Raw genomic sequence first — 26,769 nt, 5'->3', positions numbered from 1 at the left:
CAGCAATAAGGGTTGGGTTCAATATCTAGAGATACTTCTTAATAATACAAAACAGGACTGGCTCGAGCCCCTACCTAGTAATTGGGGAAAACTGAACCCTTGGGCCCCTTTAAGAGACACTACTTCACCACTCAGAATCAGAGTCTAACTTCTTTATTCAAAGAAGAAAACAACATTAATTTGGGGAAATGCTGCAACAGTGACTTGAAAGTACACAACCTAGCAGTAAAAATATCTGCACCATCGTATCTTGGGCAGTGTGTTGAGAAGAAGGGTTCCACTTAAGACACAGAGAGTTCCATGAAGCTGTATCCTGTGGAAGCAACAATAGAGTGCATTGCTGTTGATATGCTTGTGCCTTTGCCTAAGATAAAGGCTGCCAATCAATATTGGTTAATAGTTAGGGCCTAAATTACAAAATGGCTGAGGTTTACTCAATAAGGAACCAAGAGCCCATGGCAGCAGTTGGAATCCTAGTAAATGAATTATTTACTAGATTTGGGAGAGGTGAGGTATACACAGATCAAAGGAGAAACTTTGAACTCAAAGTGTTTTAGCAGGTTTGTGAGATTCTAGAGATCCACACTACCCTGCACACCCACAGTCCGATGTGGTGATGGAAAGATTTAATCAGACTCCAGGGATTCAGCCAGCTACCTTTGTAGAACAGCACCAGAGGGAATGGGATTGACATGTCCCAGTCCTTTTGATGATTTATAGAACAGTAGCGAGTACAAAGTGTACTCCAGCAGTCCTCCGGTTTGGACATCAGCTTTATATGGGATGAGTTGTTTATGATGTTGCTATTTTAGACTCCTGCGGGGCCATGGGTGAAGCTAAGATGGTGGGGAAGGGGGGTTATGGATTGGGCTAAATGTAATTGAAACTGGTGGGTGTAACCACCTCCTTTCATTTAAAATAGTTGTAAGAAACAGTTAAGCTCCTCTATATAACCAGAGAGTTGAAACAATAGCAGCCTCCACCTTTAAGATGGGCACATGTGATCACCCAAAACAAAGGCACATGCCAGGCACAAGGGCTTCACTAGCTCTTGTTTTGTGAAGGGGTGTGTGTCAGTGAAAGACAGGCAGAAAAACTAGAGAAGCAGCAGAAAACCAACAACCCAGTCAGCACAAGTGCTGGGAATGTTGCCCTGAAAACACCTGGAGAGTGAGCTTTTGGGCTAAGTATAGTAATGGTTGCAAAGGGTCTTGGAACTATGACCAACAAAACGGTCGTCTTCTGTTTGATGCCTGCTGTGTTCAGAGTAACAGGCCTTTACGTACATTTGTTGCAATAAACAGGATAGCATCAAAGAAATATCTAACTCAGTCATCAATATCTCCACAAGACCCTAAATTTTTGGCTAACCACTTGGGTCAAAAGGGCAACATTTTATGGCCACATTAGCACAGCTATGGTAGGAGATTAGTCAAACAGCACTGCCATCTTGTCCCATCAGACAATTCTAACAGAATTAGCCTCAGCACTTGTATCATGAGGACAGGTTCTGGGCTTTTTGAATGATCAAAATTCTGTAGTTAACCTTCCACAGGAGCGGCAGCACACCCCAGAAATGGATGTTTCCCTTCATAATGAAGCTTTCATTTTATTGTAACAGATAATACTGTATATACAGGTGTCTATTTATGACTCTTCAGATGTGTGATTCATGGTGCAATGATTTCCTATACACAGAGTACCAACACTGACAACAGGGGCTCAACTGTGCCTTACTTATATCAGGACCTGCATCTGATACAGCCATGGAACGTTGTTTATATAACCAGAGTTCAGCAGCCTCTAGGCCTAGTCTTTTCTTCTTCCACCTGAGACAGTATGTCAATATGTAATACAAGATTAGCTCTGAAGATTGAAAGCAGTTATTGAGGGTCATACAAGGGTGTATAACTAGGAGAAATGAGATGACATTAAGCATGGAACAAATCTGCACTGCATCAAATCTGAATGAAGTGACCTAATGAGTCTTTTCTAGAAGTGAGAGAAATATGGGATTTCTATCTCCTGGGAAATTCCAGCATTTATTTCCATCCCAAATTGGGATAGAAAGTCAAAATTTTGAATTAAATGGAAATTCTGAAAAATAGATTCAGAAATGTTTAAACATTTTCAGTTGAAACTGAACATTTTGATATTCCCAACATCAGAATGTTTAGTTTTGGTTTATTGACCTGACATGCTTTGTTTTGAGTCAGTTGAACATTAATCAGCATTCCCCATAGTGTGCATTGCCTTGTGGGAGCCGTAGTTTGAGAGCCTGATGCCCCCATTACCCACAATAGGCCAGGTTCTTTGGCTGGACTACAATGTAACAAACCCTAAGTCATGTAACTCCCATGATGCACCATTCAATTTAGCCTGAGAAAAATCTACAATGCATTAGGGGAGATGTAGTGGTATAGGGGAGAATAGGGGGACCCAAATTACAGCTCTCTTAAGGCAATGTATTGATGTGGGAAACTGTTCAATGTTTTGTTGAACCAATTCAAAATAAAATCTTTCAGCTAGTTAAAAAAAATATTCCAGTTTGGGTCAAACAGACCTGCTATGAAGTATTTCCTGACAGTCTTCTAGACAGAAAAATATCAGCAAAAAAATTAAAAAATTCCTGTACAAAACTTTGACATTATGGAAAATGTTGTGCATTTTTGTTTGGAACTCATTCATATGGAAAATTCCCAACTGGCTCTTGTTGTTTCTGCTCTAATTTCTAAAATTCTAGGGCAGGAAATCTAAAATGAGCATATGGAGGGAATAGATTAAGGAGGAATGCTCTGCCTTAGGAGAAAGCCAGCTGAAAGAGAGCAGACCAAGCTGTGACCAAGCAGTATCAGGGGTAGTTAGCAAAAGGTTTATGGAAGTTGGGCTTGCAGATCAAAAGTTATCTATCTAGCACTTAAACAGGTCAAAATGGTGCATAAGAAAAGGTTACTGAAGAGGGCAATTTACTGATAACCAGCTGAAAGCCTCCTTTTCCCATCCACATTCCTCAGACATTACAGGCAACCCAGCAGTGACCTGGCTTTCCTGTCAGATGAGAAAAATGCAATTTATAGCTGAGACAGGCCTGGCACTTGCACACCTGAGCAGGGGCTGATACCCTGAGGCAGGAGTGCTGAGGCAGGAGTGCTAGCACAATTTTTATAGTGGGGGTCCTGATGAGGGAAATCACACATTTGGTATTTGTTATAACCACTTCAAGCCAGGGGTGCAGCAGCACCCCAGGAACCCTAGTTCTAGCCCCACTCCCAGAGGCACAAGGGGCCTGGCTGGAGTCTGGGCTGCAGGACCCACCCACTAGGAGCCTGACCCCCAGAGAAGAGGACAGGGGTGCTGGAACAATGTGTATAGTAGGGCAGGGTGCTGAGAGCCACAGAACAAACTGTACATCCTCTATATGATGGAAATCACTTCAAGCCAGGGGTGTGGCAGGCCCTCCACGACCGTTAGTTCGACCACCTATGGAAGATTGTTTAAACACCTGGCAATCCCTTTAAAGCTGGGCCAGGGTTGAGCATGCAGCGCAGTATTGGAAGAGAGACTTGTGGGGGAAAAAGGGAGGAATCAGGGTGTTTCAGAACTTGGATGATAGTCACTGCCTGTCTCGGAGGAGGGAAATGACCTGTTGGGGGAAGGGCTCCTCCTCTTAGAAACAGCCAAAAGGAGGTAAAATATTGCTATAGCCACTAACTCAGTTCCTGTAAAAATATACACAAATAGAAGGCATTCATACTGAACGTCAACCTTCTAGAGAGGGATTTGGCCAAGATCAGCAGGTCAACTCTTACTCAAAACAGCCAGGGGTCACCACTGTTGGAAAATATAAACCAAGGCTCTCCCTTTTTGCACTGGGTTGATGGGTGCTATTTGGCAGATAGCTTGTACATAGCCATTTCTGGCTAAGCTCCCCCTGTTCCTTGTAATGTCTTCTCCAATACTTTACCCAAGCAAGCTTCAACGACCCCAACCCCCCTCCCCAGTCTCTCCAGCAATGACCCACAACCTCATCAAATCTACATTAATTCAAATAAAAGACAGCCCAAGATCAAAGGGAATCAAGAGGATGCTTAACAAGTAACCTTCTTTTGTCCTGTGTCTAGCAGTGTCAGGCTAACCTAAGTTGTAAGCTCCTGGAGGGGAGACCTGATTCTGTGCTCACACCAGGGGAGAATTTGGGTAACTCCATTAAGGTCCATGGGAACTGCATATTTCTGAAATACTAGCCTCTTACGCAGATGTGAGGGGGGGCTGCCTGTGCTGGAAGAATCCTTCCCCAGGGCTTCTGTGGCCCCTTTATGCAGCTCTGGCCCTCTTCTCTCATATAAAAAGACCAGACTAGGGGTGAGACTCTTATCAATGTGTGGAGAACAAAGGAGTTGTGCAGTAGTAGTTTTTTTAATAAGTAGCATATGCCCCTAGGGTGACCAGATGTTTGTCCCACGTCCCGATCACAGGGGCCCCCACAAGAATATAGTATTGTATAGTATTGCAACCATTTTTTATTTTATTTTATTTTATTTTTTTTACAGAAGGAGGCCCCAAAATTGCTTTTCCCCAGGCCCCCTGAATTCTCTGGGCAGCCCTGACCAATGTACGTCCCGATATTTTGCACCCTGGCTTTTTTTTTTTGCTTTGCTTTTTTTTTCCTTCCTGCGCTTCGGCAATATTTTGTTCTTGTCATCTGGTCACCTTTTATGCCCCTCAGGTTCCCTGTGTGGTATTCTCCTAGCTGAACATCTAGAGTTAAATCAAAGGGCTGTCAAAGGAACCAAGCAGGAAAGGCAAAACAATGCAGATAAGAATCCTAAAGGAAACAATAGGGAAGGTGTTTATTGGGGAATACCCCCTACCTGACTATCAAGGTGAAGAACAGTTTACTCCTCCCAAGGCTAACCCTAATGTCGAAAGGGAACCCTAACCTGTGGAGATGCTGGCCCCAGGAAGGAGCAGGAACAGCCCAAGAGTGTCAGTGTCAGACAGTGTAAAGTGTCAGAGACAGAGGTATGCTGAGAGCAGGCCAGCCTGCGAGAGATTAAATGCACCAACGTTTGGCTAAGGGGGAAAATATGAATATAGATCTCTTGTTTTAACCCTTGCTTGGCTATGCAAGAACGTTTTGTTCTTAAGACACTTCGTTTTGTTCAAAACTTATCATGGTCACAAGTTCCTGAAGGGAACCCCTTAGAGTTACCAAACCCCGTGAGGCCTCTCAGGTTGATACAATCTTTTAAAGTAGGGGCTATGGGCCAGAGATAGAGTCTGAGACTTTCTGAACCTTGTAACCCCACCCAGAGTGAAGTGTTAGCAGCCAGGCCTGTCACCTAAGGGTTGCACCCCAGGGGGGACAAAGGGCAGGAGGGGAGTGGGGGTGTCTAAGGCACAGCTCGCCTGGTAACCATGGATTTCCAGTCCTAACTTTAGGCTCCTACTTAGTAAACTCTTGGTCTCTGTTAAGCACTTAGACACCCACTATATTATTTATCCTGCTGCTGCTGCTAATAAAATGGTGCTAAACTTTAAAACCAGCTCTGTCACATTTTAAAACCAGAAGCAATAGGGTACCAAGTCAGTCAGTGATAAAGATTAGGGCTGATTCGGAGTTCCCCAGACCTCCTGATTAGATACTGAGTCCCACTTGTATGTGTTGCCAAGATCAGAATCCAGCCAAAAGTCTGAGGAACCATTACAGGAATTTTCAAAGGGGCCTTAAATAGTTAAAGGTCTAATTCCCTTGGTCTACCTTGAAAATCCCAGCCCCCCAGAGTAATAAATAAATAAAAATCAGGGGGGAAGAGAGTATATTATATCAATACAACAATCAATAATAAAACTCAGGTTACCGTTGTGTGAAATACAAAAGAATGGGAATTTGTTCTGGCAAACTGTACCTCTCTTACAATAATAAAACTTACACGCTACAATCACACAATGAATCACAACTATCTGGAGACTGTGTGCTGTTCAGGACATTTTCCTCCTGTTACTAGTCATCTCTCAAAAGAAATTGTTCTCAGCTCACTGGGAGTTAACCTGACGCTATTACACACAGCATAACCACACAATGCGTAGGAGGGTTAGACTGAACAAATAAAATACCTCACGCATTGCAAATGTCGGGGATGGGGGCACTGCTTTTGTAACGAGGTTCCCTGTGGAGTTGCACAATGAAATGTAAGCAGGGTTAATAGCACTAGAGAGAGGCTGACTCCCTATTTATTCCATTCAGATCTGTGCTGGAACATCAACTGAGATCCTTTTTTGTTTCCCAGTGTTCAGCTCACAGCATTAACAAAGGTGTATTTCAACCTAGAAGCTCACTGAGGCTGGGATAGGCTGGTGCTGAAAGATATGCTTTAGTCAAACACAAGTTACTGGGATCAATACAGGGGTAACTAGATGAAATTCAATGGCCCGGATTAGGCAGGAGGTCCTCAGTTCAGTTCCAGCCCAGTAACTATCTATTGGCTATTCGGTATCCTAAGTGAAGTGAGATAGTTACCTTAGCAAATCTTATTATGACTGTCACTAATTAACACTTTGGCTATTGTCTGCACAGAGGAACCAAGGATTAAGTAGAACTAGAGAATGAACTCTCCCTCATCCTGCAGGATGATCCTTTCAGTTTAGGGGGAGGGAGACATGCTGCCAGGAGAGAGGAGGGAAGCTTGCATGGATACTGCACATGCAATAATTATTCTGCAGATAAACAGCATCTTTCACTATGGAAAAAATGGAGGGCAGTGAGCAGGTCATTTCACGGTAGTGATTAACTATTTCTTCCCCATGCTCATACCCTGCATTGAATAGCAGTAACTCACATTAAGCAGCAGCAATTTTCCCTTCTAGGTAAGAGAAAACAAATTGCCAGCCTGACCTTGTTCACATACAGAAGCTGAGTCCTGATGGACTAGTCTGCCTGTCAACTTGTATATAATGCTTGGGGCTCTATGGGGAGGTTCAGCAGGCACATTTGTATCCAGTCATGGAAGGGAGCACTTCGTTCTCTCTTATAGGAGCCATACATTCACCTGACAAATTCATTCTGTGGGAGTAAACGTTACCTCTCACTCCAGGAAGCTCAGAAACCAAACCGTCAAATAGCTTGCGGTGTGTGATCTTAGAGCCTGAAGAGGAGGGGAGATCTGGCTGGAGTGCCCACGTTCAGACTAGAAATCAGGCACATGTATTTATTTATTTTTTAACAGCGATGTTAATTAACCACTGAAACAACTTACCAAGGGTCCAGTGGATTCTCTTTCCCTGGATATTTTTGAATAAAGATAGATCATTTTTTTTTAAAATCCAAATTCAAACAGGAATTCAGGGAAGTCCCATGACCTGCGTTATACAAAGAGGGGAGACTGGATGATCACAGTAGTCCCTTTTGGCTTATCAACTATACTGCACAAGGCCTACTGGCCATATTGACATCATGAGGAACAGGCAGGGAAAGGCCCTAGCTCTGTTCTTCAGGTGAACACTAAAAGGGAAGAGGTGCGCTCCCTCACACACACAGTTAGAAAAGAAACTGATCTGCACATGGATCTCCAGACATTTGTAAATTATAGAGGTAAACAAACATTTATGGGAGAAACTTACCTCCATATTCCAGCAGATGGCAGCAAATAACTGCCACAAATTGGTGAATCACTCACGCTATGGTTGAGGCTTGTGGGGCGAGCGGTGGAGATGTATGGAACCGGCTCCAGCCTGTGAATTTTAAGAACCCAACGTTTTTGAAGTATAAACACCCTTGGGAGCTCAACTTCACAAATCAAGCTGTAAGCTAATGAACCCAATCCTAAAAACATTATCACATGCACAGAGGCCTACAGACATCAATGGAGCTACTCACATACATAAAGTTAAGCAGGTGCATAAGTGTTTGCAAGATCATGGCCTACAATACAAACTAACAAATTCTCTTTAGTTCCCTGCCTAGCCTACTGTAGCCCAGCAGTGTATCTCTGAGGCAGACTCACACAGGCACAGTGTGTTGGACACTTTCCTGCCATAAGCAAGTCTTATTTTTTCTAGGTGGATTATAGTATGAATATATTCTAAACAAAAAAGGATAAACTTTCACAAGACCCAAAGACTGTTGTGGATTCTGTAATTCTTACTTGTGTTAAACTGTGCTTTAAAATGTTAATGCCCCCATATGTAATAAATGTGTAGATTATTTTAAAAAAATCAGAGAAGTATTTATATTCTGAAGTACCTAAGTATTTATAGAATAAGCTATTTTTAATGTAAACCAAAACCAGAAATGATCCTGAACTAGGCATTAGGACTAAGGAATAAATCTGAATTTTGGATTTAAATGCCAAGAATGCCTACAGCAGAGGAAAAAAGGGTTCTAGGCTCACAGTTCATTTAATAAGATTTTTATGTAATTTAGAAAATATCTTAACTATAGATTCCTAAATATGTGGGGTTCACTAGCTGACCAATTCCTGGCGCAGAGATTATATTATAGAATATTCTACACCTATCCCAGAAAATAAGTGGTAAAAAAGGGTACATGTAGCTGACACTCCTGCTTTGCCCATCCACAAAAAATAAAGCTACCACATTAAAGAAAGTTAACAAATGTTGGGCAAATTTGTCTTCTCCTGCAATAAAACCTGCAGGATGAGGCTTTGGGCTAGAAATCTCTGCAGAAGTCCCCTCAGAGATCCTTCTATGGTTAGGGATTGGGATTTGTCCACCATCATGGAAAAGTCTGCAGGGCCCCCACCTCAAAAGCTGTCTGATTCAGCCCAGGATTCTGAAGTACTAACAGCTGGTGTCCAGATCCCTGAGTATGTGGGGGGACCCTAAGCTGTAGTATCTTTGGCAGGTGTTTCTATGGACTGAGGGGTGGAATGATGCATAAGGGCCTATCCAATACCCCTGCTCAGAGAAGACCAATTATAAATTATAAAGTGAGCAGTTTGATGTAGCTTCTCATCGAAATTGTTGAGTAGCCCGGTATCTTGTATTTCAGTTCAGGTTTGTCTTAAAGATGATGGCATAGCAGTTACTCCTAGGCCTCCTTGCAAGCAGGTTACAAACTTCTATTGGCCCAGCCAGCCTGGTGGTTTGAGTTGAACTGAAGTTTCTCCACACTTCTCATCCTAAATCACAAAAAAAAGTTTGGAGATTTTTACTTTGATTTAAAAAGGAAAAAGAGAAAGACTTGCTGATTGATGAGACACTGCTAGGTCAAATTTGGCTCCAAATTTTAAAAGTGGCATAAAGATCTTTTTTCAAACCCCCAAACCAATTTGAAGGTCACATTCTCTTTACGATGAATGCTTAACAAAAACAAACAAAAAAGATTCCCTATTAGTGATGTAAACTTGAGCAATGTTGTGCTAGATTGGAAGAGACAGGGGTCTAGTGCAGTAGTTTTCAAACCTGTGGTCTGCTGACCCCTGAGGATCTGCAGACTATGTCTAAGCTCTTCAGTGGGGTCCACACTTCAATTTGGAATTTTTTAAGAGGTCTGCAAATGAACAAAAGGTTGCAAACCACTGGTCTAGTGCATGAAAAACTGATATTGAAACTGACTACATTAAAAACCAAGAAAAAAGGGGTGATAAAAAAAAACTTTGCAATACTTAGGTTTTTTCTTTCAGCTGACCATTTCAAAGCAATCCAGAAACCTAGGTAAATTTATTTCCCTGTGCTTCAGTTTCTAAGCCAATAAAACAAAGCTGAGTGACATGCCCAGGATCACAGAAGAAGTCAGTAGTATAGTCAGGAAGAAAACCCTTAGTTGCAAGGTCTCTGATGGACAGAGCTTTCCCAGTTAGTGAACCCAACTAGTTTATTTTCATTGGCCATGCTGGGAGAAATGCAGAAACTGAACAAACAGAATTAGATTTTTAAAGGTCATTTTAATAATCCAAAGTATTATTTGAAATGTAGGTCAGGACAATAACATTTTTTTTTAAAGTGAGTAACTTTACAGTGTTCCTCAAAAAGAAAAATATCTTTGTGTAGAATTGGAGAAGTTAGAGAAGTAAAATACCTATTGGATGATCCAGTCAGTCATTCCCTAAAGCACATTTTTTAGTGGTTTATTACCAGTGTCTAAAAAAATGTCAGTAGCACCTATGTCCCAAGGAACGGCAAGGGGCATTTGCAATTTGTTACTTTCCAGATCTGTTTTTTCATTTGCTGCCATGTGCTAAGAGCTCTAAATCCAGCCAATAACAATACAAATTTCCCTTGGAGAAACAGATGCTCGCTAGACATTTCACCAGCTCTAGGATTCTCTCACTGGGCCCTCTACTGGTACAGTTCTGCTGGATGTGCAAACAGCAGTAACCACCACTTTACTTCAGTATGCAATGGATTAAGAACAGCTCCACAGCCCAGCTTACGTTAGTTGCTGATCTTCGCCAAATTTCTCATGTGAAGGCGCATACAGGAACAGAAGAGCGAAGACAAAGGTTCCACATCCCATAAATGCCTGTGAAGAAGGCACCATTCATGTACCCTGTGAACAAGTTCCCCCATTTCCAGTGCCCTTCAGCCACCTGTCCATGAGAAAGCAGAGATTCAATAGGGCCAGGCAAGTAAGGAAGAGCCTCAAATATGTTGAATGAGCACCTAGATATAATCAAGGTAGGTAGGATGGGTGGGTGCGTGTGTGTGTGTCTCTCTTAAATACAAAGCCCACAAGTTGTTTTTTGGATGGATAATGGACCAAATGTTTGGCTTACCACCCAGAACTGAACATGAATGCACACACAGAGAATGGGATTGTAATAAAATACAGGACAATGGACAGAGCAGGTGGTGGAATTGCTCAAGCAAATTCATGCAAAATCTATTAGGTAAATAGAAACCCACTGACACATCAGTGGTTTTAGCATTGGCCTGCTAAACCCAGAGTCATGAGTTCAATCCTTGAGGGGACCACTTAGGGATCTAGGGCAAAATCAGTACTTGGTCCTGCTAGTGAAGGCAGGGGGCTGGACTCGATGACCTTTCCGGGTCACTTCCAGTTCTATGAGATATAACTGTCTCCATATATTATTTTTAGAACTAAGATATAACCATGCAGCTCACACTCGTGCATTGTTTTCTATAAGCATTTCAAAGGGCTCTATGTTCAGACATCACATATCTCTACATCACCACTGCAGCCCATGAGAAGGCACTTTTACACACAAAACCAGAGCCATAGGGCTTGTAGTTAACCAAGAATCATAACCATTTCTTCCTGAAGGTGTCTCCCCCTTTCTACTCACTAACCCAATGTGCTGCCTTGTAATTTCTAGAACAGAAATCCCTCCGCCAGTGCAACACTGGAAGACTTAGTTTTTCAAGGGCATTGTTCAGCGCAGAAAAGGGGATTAGTCCCAGAGGAAGCATCTTGGATAAGCCTCAAGAAGCTGCGTAGTGTTGGAGACACTGATGAAAATCCATGGTACTGAATGGCCTTTTTGACTATGACCCTTCTCACTCCAGACTGAAGGAAGATGAACTTGAGCTGTCACAACACAATGCAGGAATGCTTTCGTGCAGGATTACCTTTCGGCACACACACCTGCCGGACAATGAAGATGATGATAGTCATGGCAGCACAAATCAAGGTGATGACCATCAAGAACTTGAAGCTGATATTCAGCTCCTGGGTACACAGACAGCATTTAAAAAAAAACTACAAACAAAAACAGACTCGCGCACATCCTCTAGGAGTGACAGCCAACGTTCTTCATTCCCTTACACATCTGAATTCTCCCCAGATGCACAGAGAAGGGGTTTAAGTGTCTGAGATTATTACTGCTTTCCATTACATTTCCTTTTGTGAAATGATACAGCATAGAGTGAAGGTGATTTACTAAGTGAATGTGCTGGAGGCACCACTTCAACTTAATCAAAAGGTTTAATTAAAACAGCAGCAAATTTGACAGCCCCAAGCTTCCATGCTTAACCATTTACACTCCCACCACGCTTACAGTATGAGACCGGACAGAATTCTGACCTACTTAGCCGGGGACAAAGGAGGTACTTAAGGAACAAAAAGTGAAATTTTCAAGTGTGCCTAATTGACTTAGGAACCAGACTTAAGACACCTAAATCACTGAAAAAAGCAACAAAGAGTCCTGTGGAACCTTATAGACTAACAGATGTATTGGAGCATAAGCTTTCATGGGTGAATACCCACTTTGTCAGACGCTCCAATGATCTGTTAGTCTATAAGGTGCCACAGGACTCTTTGTTGCTTTTTACAGATCCAGACTAACATGGCTACCCCTCTGATACTAAATCATTGAGTTGCTTTTGAAAATTTTAGCTCAAATTATGATGTATTTCTAAATGGGGAGTTAGACTTACCAAACATTTGCCCCCCTTTTAAATAAAGGCTTTCTACCATATCTTCTGATAACCAAAGAATGGCAGGATGCAAAATCCTCTGTGATATCCACTATGGACCTTGCTATGGTCATTGACTTTCCCTGCACAGTACTGAGATACCCCAGAGATGAATGATAAAGAAAACTTAGCACTAGATTACAATTGGACAGAAGGTAGTATTTGGCTCCTTGTCCATACATTGTACCCCGGCTCTGTTAATTCTTCCTCTTTAGTTAACAAAGAGGTTGGTCAGACCTTCGGTACTTCTGCTAGGCATGCTCTTAACAAAATCTTTCAGTTAAATCAGTAGGCCTTTTTGTTTGGACTAATTCAGGGGTTTTGGATCACTTGCATCTTTTCACATCAACATTTGGTATAGGTTATTGTGACATTTTATAAACTTTCATTCAGCTGAGTTCACAATTAGCGTAAATTTGTAGGCCCAATCACCACATGTGCTGCATATGACATTTTTATTGGAGTAAATAACATAGTCCTGTGAGATAATCACCTAAGATAAAAGATTCCACCTGTGATAATATCTACTAGGAAATGTTCAATAGGGGCTTAACTATTTTTGGAAAATAATCCATCATTAATACAGACACCCTCCGGGTTACGCAAACCCGATTTACACAAATCCACACTTACAGAAAAAGTTCTGGAAGCTAGAAGTAGGAGTTATGGTTGGATTTTTTGTTTGTTCTTTTGTGCCTAATGGTCGAGTATACATTTCTGACTTAAACAAGCATTCTGTTCCAGAACGCCTTGCATAACTAGAATTTTGTGTAAGTCGGGGAGCGTCTGTAATAGCACAATGGACATTTTGAGCACGTTCAGAAATCTAGAGGGGACATTCCTTTTCTCCCCTGCAGCAGAAACCAATTGGGAGCTGACTTGCAATTAAATCAGTGGACCAGACTCCAGTCTCCCAAGTAAGAGTTATCAGAACGCACAACACACACACACACACACACACACACACACACACACACACACACACACACACACACACACACACACACACACACACACACACACACACACACACACACACACACACACACACACACACACACACACACACACACACACACAGAGTCCCTCCATCCGTCTCTCCCTCTCATGGTATTTATTTGATCTTTTCCAACCTGATACTGAATCCTGCAAGTCTTCTTTATGGGTAAGAGACTTAATGACTTTCCATGGAAGTTCTGAAAAACTTTAAAACACCAGGAAGCACAGAAACAAGAAGTAGAGGCAGAGACAGATGCCAGCTATTGTAATGAATGCCATCAGCTGAGCATACCAGTTAAAGGAAATAACTACTTGGCAGAGTGGTATTTACAGAAACAATCATCCAGGTAATTAGTCTGCTTTCAGCTATCCTAATTCATGCTTCTAGTGTGTATTCAATGGACGCTTCAGACTGCAGCTTCCGTCTGAGTGAGGGTATATGCTTCATAGTTCCTTCCCCAGCTCAGTCCCAGAGCTGATGCTTTGTTGTTCTCCCTAAGCACTTGACATGGTGTTAATGAGGGATAAAATATTAAAACTTCTGCAGGCTAAAGAGGCTAAGCTGGAGTTGTCACTTCTGCTCCACTGGCATGAAAAGGCAGGGCTTAACTAATCACCAACCAATCTTAGAAGACTCCTGCAAGAGGACTGGGATGCTGGAACTAATCATGTTACCTTATTTCAGCCTGCAATAAAAATTAAGGCAGCTGAAAGAACTTCCAGCGTGAACAGGCAACTTTAACCAGAAAATCGTATAAATGCTGTAGGATAACGCTCCCAATCAGCAATGAAATGAACTGCCCCAGAGGGAAAAACAAAACAAAAAACCCAACAACTTACAATTCAGATCAGGAGAGGGAACAGCATAACCTGTCAAAAGAACAGGAGTACTTGTGGCACCTTTCAGACTAACATTTATTTGAGCATAAACTTTTGTGGGCTAAAACCCACTTCATCGGATGCATGCAGTGGAAAATACAGTAGGAAGATATTACACACACACACACACACACACACACACACTATGAAAAACATGGGCATTGCCATACCAACTATAACGAGTGTAATCAATTAAGGTGGGCTATTATCAGCAGGAGAAAAAAAAACTATTGTAGTGATAATCAGGATGATAATCCTATGATGGTATCCCCTGAATAGATATGTGGATAGGACCTAACCACATCAGCCACACCATCCAGAGCTCATTCACCTGCACATCTATCAGTGTGATATATGCCATCATGTGCAAGCAATGCCCCTCTGCCACGTACAGTGGCCAAACCGGATAGTCTCTACGCAAAAGAATAAATGGACACAAATCTGACATCAGGAATCATAACATTCAAAAACCAGTAGGAGAACACTTCAATCTCTCTGGTCACTCAAGAACAGACCTAAAAGTGGCAATTCTTCAACAACAAAATAAAAAAAACTTCAAAAACAGACTCCAACATGAAGCTGCAGAACTGGAATTAATTTGCAAACTGGATACCATCAGATTAGGCCTGAAAAAAGACTGGGAGTGGTTGGGTCATTATAAACCTAAACTTAAATTTCCCCAACACTAATTTCTCCCTATTGTTACTCACACTTTCTTGTCAACTGTTTGTAATGGGCCACTCTCTTACCACTTCAAAGTTATTTTTCCTCCCTTGGTATCCTGCTGTTAATTGATTTCTCTCGTTAGACTGACCTCATACTTGGTAAAGCAATCCCCATCCTTTCATGTATTTATAGCTGCTCCCGTATTTTTCCACTTTATGCATCTGATGAAGTGGGTTCTAACCCACAAAAGCTTATGCTCAAATAAATTTGTTAGTCTCTAAGGTGCCACAAGGACTCCTCGTTGTTTGTGCTTGGTCACAGCAATTCCTCTTCAGGCAAAATCCTGCCTGCTCCGCTGGGAGGATGTCTTCGATAATGTCAGACAGATGGTGGTGTAGCACCCATTCCGTGAGCTTACTGATGATTGAGAGGAGAGAGATGGGGCAGTAGCTGGCTGCATCCTCTGGGCTTTCCCAGGCTTCAATAGGGTAACCACTGTTGCCTGTTGCCAGCTCATTGGCACTTCTCCAGTTCTATGCACAGCAGTAAAAAGCACTCCAGCCATTCCCATCCCCGTCTCACCAGGTTCTTGAGAAACCCTGGAGGAACGCCATCAACCCCTGCAGCTTTCCGGTTTGTGGTTTCCAACTGTGCAACATCGATCTCAACAGAATATGGGGAGGAGAATGGGGATTTCTCTGGGCATTGTTGAAGGTTTCTATGGAATTCCTGCTGGACCTCCTGGCATGTAACCTTGTCTGTCAGCGTCTAGCTATTAGAAAGAAGAAGATGATGAGAGGCAATAGCATTTATGGTCACCTTTGCCAAGCATCGCGTTACTGGCTGGGATCCTCCAAGTTGCTGCAAAAGAGCCCATGCCTTATGACTCCAATGGGTGAAATCAAGGCTTTCAAACAAAACAAACAAAACAAGTCTCTTTCCACTTTTCCAGGGACACTGAATTCAAGGACTCAAGTAGCACAGTGGCTTTATCTGGGTCGCTGCTCCTTTCCTATTCCCTCAGGAGGGATTCAGATTCTTTTGTCCAGCAGGGGGTGAAAGCCTTGCAGTCACTGAGCGGGATGTACTTCTTAGCGGTCAATTTTAGAATGTTTCAAAAGTGTACGAAGTTTCTAGGTATTGGTTCGAGCTGTGGGATTTGATGTTTTTTTTCTGAAGCATAGGCAGGTCAATCAACCTTTCAGAAATTCCCATGCAGCTTTGGCACAGACTGCAGAAGAGGCACTTCTGGAGGATGATTGGGTGATGTTGGCTATGCAGGAAGTAACTCAGGATGGTTCTTGTTGTGGCCAATGGGACACCTGCACTCAGGTCACAAAACACAGGTCAGGATTGTGATTCATTGTCCACCTTGCAGACTAAAAAGATCCGGATTGTTTCGGATCATAGAGCAGGTGGAAGTCTTCGGGGCAGGGGCCCATTATGTGATCTGTTCCCCAGCGGTGTCATTTGAGTAGTTTCCCCAGTCTTCGTGATGCCTGTTAAAGTTGTCCGTGTAGATGGCCCCTTTAGGGAAGGGAAGGTGAGATGAGATCAGGCAACATGATGTTAGGTGGCTTGTATATGTTTACTATAATGATGTCCCTGATTCCAACCATGCTGATCTCTCTTCCACCGGTTGATGATTCTTCCAAAACTTCCACATCCTCTAATTCATTTTGCATGTACACTGCTAGCCCATGTTCTGGATGGTTGACAGCAGCAATTTTGGTATAGACACAGATTTTATGTCTGGCACCTTTATCTTCTTTCACATGTGTTTTTTGGAGGGCCACAAGGTCAATGTAATGGTCTTTGAGGGTCCTTGAGAGGTAATCTGCTTTTTCCCTGGACATCCCTTCTATATTAAGTTGGTATATTCAGAGGACTGGCCCAACTTTTCTTTTTGGTCCTGAAAAGGGTGGTTTGAGATAGTATAATCATTGCTATGTTCACTGGGAGGTCAGTAATACAATGTCTGGTGGCCAATTGATGACATTGGCATGTTGGTTAATTTTCACAACACAACACCAACACTTAACAGAAGCATCACATGAAGGCTGTCAACTTGCTCCTCCTCACTCAGTGAAGACTGACAACAAGGATGCCAATTAGTGACAGTGATAGTGGTGTTTTTGTGATGGGAACCTTAAGAGCTGGTTGGAAACTAACTCATTTCATATAATGCAATGAACATTACAGCTGTGAACTGGGTTCAAATGGTGACAGAGAAGTTAAGAGCCCCCACTCAGTTTCCCAATCCAACAAAAAGTCTTGGAGATAACAGTGGTGTGAAGCTGTGGGGTCTATCTGAGTTTTCCTTTATAAAACTCAAGAGTGAGCTCTAATGAATTTTAAACAAAAACTCTTCTGGTTCTCCGTGCCACAAGGGTGGTGGCTAGATAGCTCAATGGATTATGAATAGGAACTAGGGTATTTTACTGATAAATCATCAATTCAATTCAATTTTGTGCAGATTGGTGATGACTAGAAGTTGCCCTGTGAGGCACAGATGAAATAAAATTGGTTGTCCCAGTCCACTTGTGGTAGTGGTTAAGATATATGATATCATTTACTGAAGGCAAGTGATAAAAATGACACACACTTACTATCAGGCAAACATCCTTTATTTCTCCAGTGCCCACATTAACTCCCTGACTTTCATTCACAGGCAGTTGAATGTTGAGGAGGTAGAATAAGTGAGACACCCTTCCAATTTCCATGAAAGGCAGCATATCACAATCATAGAATCGGCCTTCATGTTCTCTAGTCCGGTGGAATAGCATAGAGAGGGAAAATACAAAGTCAGCATTGTTCACACTTAATTGACCTTACCATGATTAGGTTTGGTTCTGTTCACCGTAACAGTTACTGCTTTAAATTGTGGCAATGCACAGTATGAACTACTTATCATATCCTGAATATTCCCTTTTCAGGGAAAGCAAGATTGTGGAATAAGACAGGCAATTACATTACGATATTGCCTTTCAGTTGTGAAGTGGAACAGTTGGTTAAGCAGATACCTGAAGCTGAAACATGTTACTGAGTTGTCATTTATTTTAAAAAATGACTATAGTAGTTACAGTAAATGATACTGTTGCAAAACACAAAACAGGGATAACTAAGGCAAATGAACTTTCTTTCATCTCCTCTCACCTCATTTGTGCTCCAATCACGTCCGAATATTTTGCATAATGCATAGACCTTGCACAGCTATATCATCTCCTAAGGATCTCCAAGCATATTACAAACATTAGTGGATTAACTCTCCCTACTCCACAGTGATGACAGGCATTATTTCCTTTTCCCTCCCTGCTCCTTTTAACAACAGGAGAAATTGAGCAACAAGTGCTTTGCCCAAGGTCATGCCAGAAGGCTGTTAGAGTAGGGACAGAACCTAGATCTCCTGACTCGCTGTCTGACCCACAAGGCAATCTTTCTACTCAAAAGATGTACTCACTACTAGGTCTAGTCTGTTTTCCTCTAGTTAAGGCTTTGATCACAGGGCAATGTCCAGATAGGGCAATCAAACACTCATTCAGGACACATGGATGCAGCAGCTAAATCCTGTGAAGCATAAGAATACTAAAGAAGTAGTGGAACCCTCTCTAAATTTTGTCCCATAATTTACTTTTGAAGATGCAAAGGAGCATTTTAGCTTTTGGGTCTGTACTGCATGTGCCATTTCTGTCCATTCAGCGACCATGTCATCACAATAAGCCAGTGACATGTCAAATGTAATCTCTGCATTGTCTTCTGCAAGGGTAACAACCAACCAAAATAATTACAACACGAACTGTAGGCAATGTCGGCTCAGGGAAGGAGGAGAGGTACTGTGATAAAATTCAAGGATGTCTCTCTCGGGTGGTGATTTAGAGAGGGATTTTCAAAGGCAATCAGCAGTGGCCTAACTCTGCCCCACTGAAATCAATGGGAATAAAGATTGGCCAACACTGATTGCTTTTGAAAAGCCACCCTTAGCCCATCCTGGAGGGTTAGATGTTTATGACCTTACTTGAGAACAGGTCAAAGAGCCAGCTGCTCAATTATGGTACTCTTCTCTAGGCATAATAGAGCTCACTCACTTGTAGCATTACCATCTAAATTCTATTTGCCAAAGCTGGGATTTTCAAAGGGCCCCCATGTGTGATCCACTTTGAGTTGGTTTATGCCCCTATAATGAAAGGAGGGGTGCTCTGTAACAATTATTGATTGGTTTCCAAAATGTGATTTATGTGCTGTGTGAGTTGAAGAGAAGGCAGCAGACAGTTTCTGTGCCCTCACCCACAGATAGATACTGTCACAAGACCAGTGATTGCAAACGTCTGGGACTGAATGAATTTAACTACCCAAACAATGGAGCAGCCATCATGGGGACACTGTGGCTGGACCGCTGGACCCTAGATGGACAGGCTAGACAACTGGGCAGAGGAAAGACTTAATTATCTTCACCCTATAACGAAGGCCTGGTCTTCATGGGGGAACTGACTGGGAGACATATAGCAGTATTATTATACCACTATAGCTGTGCCAGTATAGCTCTCCATACAAACACTCTATTCTAGAATGAAAGTAACTTTATTCAGGTGTAATTCCCCACATATGAAAATACAAAGACACCACTGAGCAATATGGTAGTTGGGATGAGATACCTACAGGGATGGTGGGAGCTTTCAGAAAACGCAGTTTTCTCTGAGACTAGTGAGAGAAACTCAGACAGAATGGGACCAGGCTGTGTCTCAGGAGCTTGTTGGCTTCCTAAGAGCATGTGCGTTGGTTTGTGACTTCTCCTCAGTGGGTGAGATTTTGTGTCTCACCCAAGGAGGTCAGACCAGATGATCATGGTCCCTTCTGGCCGGAAAATCTACACAAAGCAAGTTCTGTGGGAAATCTGCTAACCAGCTCCAAGCTGCACAGAAGAGCTGCAGTGGCAGCTTGAAGTTGGTCAGAGAAGTGAGGTGAGTTACCCGTAGTCAAACAGGAGGTCTGTAGCAAAGCCAGGAATTGAACTCACTCACCCTAAGTCCTAGGGCAGGGTCTAAATCACAAGCCCAACCTTCTTCTATTAATAAGTCAGTTCACACTGTAATTAAGAGTCATTATTTCCATCTCTGCAGAACCAAACTGTACACTACATGCTACTTGCCTCTGAACAATAGCGCTTCACACTCAGAGAGCTCTTCAAATGAAGAGTGCAAGTCATATTAGAAGCACAAAAACAACAAGGAGTCCGGTGGCACCTTAAAGACTAAGATTTATTTGGGCATAAGCTTTCGTAGGTAAAAAACCTCACTTCTTCAGAGGCATGGAGTGAAAATTACAGATGCAGGCATTATATGACGACACATGAAGAGAAGGGAGTTACCTCACAAGTGGAGAACCAGTGTTGACAGGGCCAATTCGATCAGGATGGATGTGGTCCACTCCCAATAACAGATGAGGAGGTGTCAATTCCAGGAGAGGCAAAGCTGCTTTTGTAATGAGCCAGCCACTCCCAGTCCCTATTCGAGCCCAAATTAATGGTGTTAAATTTGCAAATGAATTTTAGTTCTGCTATTTTTTTTTGTTCAAGAATAGTTACTTTTAAGTCTGTTATAGAATGTCCAGGGAGACTGAAGTGTTCACCTACTGGCCCAGATTCATGTGGTCTCAGCCTCCTGGTGAGATGGATATTACATTCATTTTACCAATGTATCCATTTGTACCCATTTTTACAGATTAGAATAAATCTCTAGACAAGATCATCCCTTTTTGGTCCCTGACATGTAAAATGGAAGAGCAGTTGCTGCCACACTGACCTGCAAGTTTGAGGCGAATTGTCTGGAGTTGCCCCTGGCTAGCATAGCACGATCGAGAGAAGAGGGCATGTCAGTGTTACCCTGACCGCCCAGCTTTGAACACTCTCACTTTCCGATATACTTGCACTGGAGGCTAAGATGCCCATTGTAACATTTTACATTCATAGAGCACCGTCAGGCTGAAGGAAGCCAAAACACTACACAGAGCACCCCTGAACCAGTGCTACTGATGGAGGGGAGAGCATGAGGCAGCTGAGCTGACACACACAACACTGCAGAACACAGAGGAATTTAGACTATAAAATCCTCAGGGCAGATACCGTTTCATGCCATATGTTTGTATAGGGACTAGCAAAATGAGGCTTCTAGGTGCTGCTGTAATACAATTAATGCTAACCAAGCATATCAAGCAGTAATAGCTCCCCCAGGATGTCTACTTTTCTCCTCTACAATCATTCCGAAGTTCTGAACTGTGCTAGGAGCACTTCTGTTCAGGAATGTTCAAGCTTTATTGTCACTTGAAGCTGGAAAAAAATTGCTTAGTTTTTTAAAAAAAATCCATTAAAAAATGCCAGAGGTAGATATTTTGATCAAGCAGCATGGGGGTAGTTAGTAAGTGACTTACTGATGCCATTATCCATCTTGAACACGATGTCCAGCTGCATGGTGACAATCATGAACTGGAGCCAGGAGCTCATCTCCCTGTTGGGTAGGGGGAAGTGAACGGCAAACCAATATCACCGATGTCTATTGGTCTGCTCATTTCCTCGTCAAGATCTTGGATCTTCTCACACTGGCTGGATCCCCAGGGCATTAGCCATTTGGTTTGGTGGTCGGGTTTTTGTACATTTATGCATTTTATGACTTATAATGCACAGCTGTAGTGGCACTTGGAGCTAAAAAGGAAACACAAACCAAATTCATAAAATCTGCAAATCCATGGCACAATGACTAACTGCTTTTTGTGCAGTATTCACCACCGACCCTTCCTCAGGTATGCACATAGGACCAACTCCTCTATGCCAGTGAATCCCTTCCAGCAGGTCTTAAAAAGAGGATGTTTCCTAGTAACCCTTCTGCTTATGCAAGTATAAGTTAAAAACCAACATCTGCTTGTGCCAGAGGGACACTCTCTAAGCTCCCCTCTGAAGATATTGCTCCAAGCATGAGGTCCTCAGCTGGGATCCTGGCTGCAGTAAACTGCAGAACAAGCCTGTTCAGCCTCTGGATGGAGACTCTGATAACGGGACAAGTACATTCCAGTCAGATAATTACACATACTGGTACTACCAGTGGCACCCAATTCTACATCCTTCTGTTTCTTGCTCTGGTAAAGAGGCCTTGTCTATACTAGAGTTCTTTGCCAAAAGTTTCCCACCATTGCTACCAGTAGTTCAGCTTCAGCAATGGAACATAGTAACTATGGGAGCACAAGTGTAAACAGGGCTCTGCGTGGCTACATCTTCCTGTTGTCTAGCCCTGCACCAAGTGGCTCTAGACAGCTTAGAGAGCCTTGTCTGCATGACCACTCCCATCCTATCTACCATTCATGTTCACAAGAGTGGAAATTCTTGGCAAAAATTCTAAGATGAAAAAGGCCTTATTGGGCCTGATTTTGGACTTCACATCAGTGTAGATCAGGAGACATTCCCATGAAGTCAAGGAAATTAAAATAAGTATAAACTAGATCAGAATCCGGTCCAGGCACATTTATGATGAGACATCTAGAATATGCATTCTTTGTGGCTTCCAGAGACCTAGAGTAGTAGGCAAGGCTCTAGAAAACATGACAGGCAGAGGTAGTGCTACCCCTTTGTGGGCCTTTCATAGGAGCATTCCCCCCAATAAACAAACAAAAAGCAAATAGGGTGCCCACTTTGAGCTGCTCAGGGCCATAAGCAATTGCTTAGTCTGTTTATGCCTAGCGCCAGTTCTGATTACAGGGTCCCCATTCAGCAAGGTAGTTAGGCACATGGGTAATTCCATGGACATTGTGATATCAGGGCCCAATCCCTCCTTTTCATTAAGGATAATGCAGCAGTAATGAAGCCAGAGTAGAAATGTTTATACACTTCTTGGTTTTACACTTACCAGAAGCTGTTTTGATAGGGTTTCGCTGGCTAGTAGCTCTTGGCCAAGCTGTGCTAAAACCACTGTTCTAGTTCAGATTTCTGCTTTAATAAATAGGTTTAACACTGAGTCCATCCCGACTAGCAGTTAAACCAGGATGAAAACAGGATTTAACTGCTTCAGGCAATATGGTTTTACTAGCTGGAAGGCCATCACCAGGACTCTGCACAAGTAGGAGGGGAAGTGCAGTCACCCCTTGCGACAGCTATGAGCTACTGACAGATTAAAGCCAGAGTAGAAATACTGGCCAGAATAAATGATAACATTTTAAATCCTGCCTTGTAAAATCAGCAGAGCATGAGCTGGTTTCAAACTTTCTTGCCAGAGGATTAGAAGTGGCATTCCTCATCAACAGAGCCTGCCACTGAACAACTTAGTCCTCCAGTTACAAGTGGAGATCATGCATTTGTTGTTGCTTTTGTACTCTAAGCATCTACCTATGCAACGATTCCCCCCACCCTGCAAAAAAATACTATATATAAGGGCATCAGCAACCTGCAATTGGCAAGGTAGATCGGAGTGAAGGCTGAATGTATGATGTCCATGTCACTTTGGCTAGATCCTCTCCTTTCTTAGAGCTAAAAAGGGACTACTGCATTCCTAGCACCACATTGTTCCCAATAAAGGTTGCACAAGCTGCACGTAATGGATATGAAACTAAGGAAGCTCTGAAATCCTGTTGAGCAACATTCTAGTTGCAAAAGTTTCCAGTAACTATTGCAAACCTGGCAGTGAGTAAAAAGATTTCACCTGGAATCCACCATCTGTGGAAACCAAAACATCACACTGCTATTTCCTGCCATGCCTCCGGTTCCTTATAAAGACCTGAGACAGAATATTCATGTCTGCTGTATTTAATATTAATAGCTACATCAGGAGGCATTAGCTCAATATTCCGGAAAACTTCATTAGGGCAGAGACACACAAAGCCAACAGAATAGCTTATAACAACCACCTGGTCTTGTGCTTAGAGCTGGGGTGTGCAGTGCAGTGAGGGGAATAACAGGTGTGGGGACTCTTATTAGGAAGGAAGTAGTTATGGTTTTTAAAAAAGGGACATGTGCCCTGATTCACCAAGGTCTCACCCCAAGCTCTGAGCATGCAGATACTCCATCCCATGAAGCAATGGCCCATGAACCCCCACAATGGCATTTCTCCCTGCAGCCGGTGAAACAGCTCAGCTAGGACCAGCTGTGTTGGGCACATTCACAATAGCTGGTTCTGGTTTTGCATCACTCAACAAGCAGTTGATGAAAATCAAATGTCCCAATTTTTATGATCATCTGTGAAGACACATACCAAATGGCAGTTATTTAAAAGGACTACAAGGTAAATGGACAGTGCCATAGAGAGTGGAAGTAATGTCATTTACTTGACAGTGCACCATCAGCACCTCCAATGCAATTTTAAAGTCTTTTAAAATAATGAAGAGTGACACCACTTACTACTTGTGATCCCTTTCCATGCTAAATATCACATCTGGCCAGGAAGGATGATCATGTGGTGAAAGAATTGGACTGGGAGAGCCAAGTGCCATTATCTCCTTTGCAACAGAATTCCTATGTGAACTTGGGCAAGTCATTCAGATTGGTTTAAGGAAGCAAATTTTCTTGCTGCTATGAGAATCTGCTTAGCAGCTTCCCTGGCATGAGAAAGGAGCTCTTCAAAAAGCCATGAGCCATAAACCCCCCCAGCGGCATTTCCCCGTTTCCCTGACATGAGAAAGGAGCTCTTCAAAAAACCATCATCACAAACACAGAAAACCCCAAGTGTCACTCTACCAAAATGCCTCCTCAATCTCTTCCATATCTGCCAAGAACCCACCTCATGAAGCAAACCCCACCCCCTCTGTAACTTGTACTGAGCCTCCTCTTGGCAGAGTTCCTGAAATGAAATCAGAGAGACTTCAAAGAGAAAAAACACACCACCATCACAGAACAATTACAGATAAACAAGATTCTTCTGCTGGAGCAGTTCCCAGCTGTCGTTTTTGTTATTACTTGTTTAACTGAAGATTAGGTTACTTCCTGCAACTGCACCAAAGAAGTTAAAGGTTTTTAGTATCAAAGTTCTTATTCAAGTTTCCCTTCCTCTCCAAGCAGATATTGAAACTAGACAGTACCACCTTTTTCCCCTCTGCCCCTTCTTTCCTGGTAGCCACTGGAGTCCACAAGGAGGTCTGGGGAAGATGCATGTTCATAGAAGCAATTCAGCAACACATAACTAAACAGGACAGAGGGAAGGAGAAAGTTTGCACCTTTAACACTTACCCATCAGACCTCCCACTAGAAAAGCAATGACTTGGGAAATCAGCAAGATCCGTCCAACAATGCACAGCTTTTTAGTGCTCATGTTTTCTGTAACTGCCCCAGCCATATTTCGCCCCCTACACCAGCAAAACTGAAGGCTTGAAAAGTGATGTGGGGATGGGAAGGAGACAGGCTCGGCCCTGGCTGCTGAGGCAAGACTGGATCTGCCTCCCCTCTTCTGAGAGCTGTGATTTAGATTGGTGCTTGGCTGCTTTAAAAGGAGCAGGAACACAAAAGTGAATCACAGGACACTATCTTGCCCCTCCTCCCCTTCCAAATCATGCAGCAGCTATTTATGGCAGTCTCAGAGCCTCCTCAGCTGTGAGGAGAGCCAGAACTGCCCATTCAGCAGGTGCTTCTTTTAGTTCTTTAGTCACAGAACCATAGGCTAGCTCTACACTACAAACTCTTGCTGGCATAAAGAGGTTGGTCAGGGGTGCGATCCCTGGCCAACATAACTGTGCGGGCAAAAGCCCGTGTAGATGCTGTTGGGCTGGTAAACACTATATCACCACTAAGAGTGCTTTGCAAGCTCAGTATACTGAGACAGCTGTACAGGCAATGTGCACATCTAACGATAGAAGTTGGAGATGGACGGGCTAGTCAGATTCACAGGCTGGGGTTAGTGTAGGATTGTCCCCTACAATATATGCCTCAGGCAATTTGAAAGTGAAATTGAATCTCGAAGAACATGCAAACCTACAGGCAATGGTAAGAACACAAGGACAGGGGACCCATAGGGGCACTTACATTTCTGTGCTGTATTTAGCCTATCAAGGCTCACACCTGTGATGGAAGTACTCTGTATGCATATTAGAGCTGTGGGATTTCAGAAACAGTACCTGTTGCACACCGGAAGAATCCATGAGCTTTCCAAAGGTTTTGTGAAAATGATGAGAGCATGAGCCAGGGCCCAGAGTAGTCAGTAGCCTGCTGGCCAGGGCACTCTCCTGGGATGGTGGAAATCCAGGCTCAGATCCCTGCTCTTCCTAATTTAGAGCAGGGACTTGAACTTTGTTCTCCCATATGCCAAGTGGGGTACAGAGTCAGTCTCTTCCACTGAATGCTTAATTATTTATACCAAGTAGAACAGCTCCAGCAGGACAGGCAGAGACACCCAACCCAGACCAGCTGATAGCCTAGGGGGCAGAGTATTCACCTTCACTGTGAGAGAATGGCACAGTAGGGAGACACACGGCTCACCCACATCAGAGGCAAGTGCTCTCTCCCCCAGCTTACTGGCTATTCTGGGGTCTCTCTCTCTCTGGATTTGACCAGAAATTCCTGGGCCTGAGAAACCTTCCTGATGACTGCTTAATCCAGCCGGATACGCTCCCGCCAAAAGTGTCTGTTTCAACAAAACATCATTTCCAACGAAGAACCCTTTTATTGAAAAGTTCAAGAACATGCTGAATAATTTCTGGGTTTTGTTGGCCAAATAGAACTTCTTGTGTACTGCAAATGACTTCCTCTGCATTTTACATCACTTTAAAATCTAATAGTTTCACGCCCCATACCTATCCTCTGCCAATTTTTGTGGTTTTACAGTCACCTTTTCCTATTCAAAAAAAAGGGTTTCTCTGTCCTGCTGC

General features: G+C 42.9%; 1 pseudogene; it reads right to left on the bottom strand.

The window, feature by feature from the left end:
• Positions 1 to 9,959: 9,959 nt before the first annotated feature.
• On the bottom strand, positions 9,960 to 25,392 carry LOC127056018 (protein wntless homolog; annotated as a pseudogene).
• Positions 25,393 to 26,769: the final 1,377 nt, after the last annotated feature.

The sequence above is a fragment of the Gopherus flavomarginatus genome, chromosome 7, assembly GCF_025201925.1.
Source record: "Gopherus flavomarginatus isolate rGopFla2 chromosome 7, rGopFla2.mat.asm, whole genome shotgun sequence".
Classification (NCBI taxonomy): Eukaryota; Metazoa; Chordata; order Testudines; family Testudinidae; genus Gopherus; species Gopherus flavomarginatus.
Note: the sequence above shows the minus strand (reverse complement) of the source record. Positions and strands in the feature narration are given on the sequence as shown.